This window comes from Petromyzon marinus, unplaced genomic scaffold (assembly GCF_048934315.1).
Source record: "Petromyzon marinus isolate PM22_M1 ecotype Great Lakes invasive population unplaced genomic scaffold, UKy_Petmar_22M1.pri1.0 PM_G_Scaffold_21, whole genome shotgun sequence".
NCBI lineage: Eukaryota > Metazoa > Chordata > Hyperoartia > Petromyzontiformes > Petromyzontidae > Petromyzon > Petromyzon marinus.
In genome coordinates, this window is record NW_027422773.1 from 1,945,001 (window position 1) to 1,947,500 (window position 2,500).

Here is a 2,500-nt window from a genome sequence, read left to right on the forward strand (position 1 = left end):
TAAACCTGTTCTTCGACTCCTTGAATCTGTCTCTATCCCCACTCCTAAACGCTTCCTCCTTCTCCAACCTCAACCTTTTGAGCTTTGCTGAGAACCAGGGCTTGTTGTTGTTAAAGTTCACCCTGGTACGTGTTGGGATACAGCAGTCCTCACAGAAGCTGATGTACACAGCCTCTGTGAGTTCATCCAGACTATTGGTAGCAGTCGTGAACATATCCCAGTCAGTACAGTCTAAGCACGCCCGCAAATCTTCCACAGCCTCACTGGTCCACTGTTTAGATGTCCTCACAGCAGGTTTACAGAGTTTTAGTTGCTGCCTGTATGCACGAATCAGGTGGACCAAGGGAGTTCTGTGCGAGCCGAACAGCCCCGTGACCCACAAGAGAAACATCCCCGCCAAATTCGAGCGTTTGACGGGGTCTATCCGTGAAAAAATATTCACGTTTTTGAGTGCACATGCATTTCTGCTGCAAATGCCTCTGGAAGTTTCATGCCGTTCGTATGCCAATTGTGGCAACACGAAAATGACCCGTTTTCCCATTCCGAGGGATTTCTGTGCGACCCTAACAGCCCCGTGAGCCACAAGAGACACATCCCCGCCAATTTCTAGCGTTTCACGGGGTCTATCCGTGAAAAATATAGACGTTTTTGAGTGCACATGCATTTCTGCTGCAGATGCCTCTGGAAGTTTCATGCCGTTCGTACGCAATGTGGCAACACGAAAATGACCCCTTTTCCCATTCCGAGGGATTTCTGTGCGACCCTAACTAACAGCGCCCGTGAGCCACAAGAGAGACATCCCCGCCAATTTATAGCGTTTCACGGGGTCTATCCGTGAAAAATATAGACGTTTTTGAGTGCACATGCATTCCTGCTGCAAATGCCTCTGGAAGTTTCATGCCGTTCCTATGCAATGTGGCCACACAAAAATGACCCGTTTTCCCATTCCGAGGCATTTCTGTGCGACCCTAACAGCCCCGTGAGCCACAAGAGAGACATCCCCGCCAACTTCTAGCGTTTGACGGGGTCTATGCGTGAAAAATATTAAAATTTTTGAGTGCACGTGCCTTTCTGCTGCAAATGCCTCTGGAAGTTTCATGGCGTTCCTATGCAATGTGGCAACACGAAAATGACCCCTTTTCCCATTCCGAGGGAGTTCTGTGCCACCCTAACAGCCCCGTGAGCCACAAGAGACACATCCCCGCCAATTTCTAGCGTTTCACGGGGTCTATCCGTGAAACATATAGAAGTTTTTGAGTGCACATGCATTCCTGCTGCAAATGCCTCTGGAAGTTTCATGCGGTTCGTACGCAATGTGGCAACACGAAAATGACCCGTTTTCCCATTCCCAGGGATTTCTGTGCGACCCGAACAGCCCCGTGAGCCACAAGAGACACATCCCCACCAATTTCTAGCGTTTCACGGGGTCTATCCGTGAAAAATATCAATTTTTTTTGACTGCACATGCATTTCTGCTGCAAATGCCTCTGGAAGTTGCATGCGGTTCGCATGCAATGTGGCGACACGAAAATGACCCGTTTTCCCATTCCGAGGGATTTCTGTGCCACCCTAACAGCCCCGTGAGCCACAAGAGAGACATCCCCGCCAATTTCTAGCGTATCACGGGGTCTATCCGTGAGAAATATTCACTTTTTTGAGTGCACATGCATTCCTGCTGCAAATGCCTCTGGAAGTTTTATGCGGTTCGTATGCAATGTGGCGACACGTAAATGACCCGTTTTCCCATTCCGAGGGATTTCTGTGCCACCCTAACAGCCCCGTGAGCCACAAGAGAGACATCCCCGCCCACTTCTAGCGTTTCACGGGGTCTCTCCGTGAAAAATATCACATTTTTTGAGTGCACATGCATTCCTGCTGCAAATGCCTCTGGAAGTTTCATGCGGTTCGCATGCAATGTGGCGACACGAAAATGACCCGTTTTTTCCCATTCCGAGGGATTTCTGTGCCACCCTAACAGCCCCGTGAGCCACAAGAGACACATCCCCGCCAATTTCTAGCGTTTCACGGGGTCTATCCGTGAAAAATATTCAATTTTTTGACTGCACATGCATTTCTGCTGCAAATGCCTCTGGAAGTTTAATGCGGTTCGCATGCAATGTGGCGACACGAAAATGACCCGTTTTCCCATTCCGAGGGATTTCTGTGCCACCCTAACAGCCCCGTGAGCCACAAGAGAGACATCGCCGCCCATTTCTAGCGTTTCACGGGGTCTATCCGTGAAAAATATTCACTTTTTTGACTGCACATGCATTCCTGCTGCAAATGCCTCTGGAAGTTTCATGCCGTTCGCATGCAATGTGGCAACACGAAAATGACCCGTTTTCCCATTCCGAGGGATTTCTGTGCCACCCTAACAGCCCCGTGAGCCACAAGAGACACATCCCCGCCAATTTCTAGCGTTTCACGGGGTCTATCCGTAAAAATGTAGCACGCACCAAAACGAGAAAAGATTTCCATCGCACCTGCACTATTGTATGGA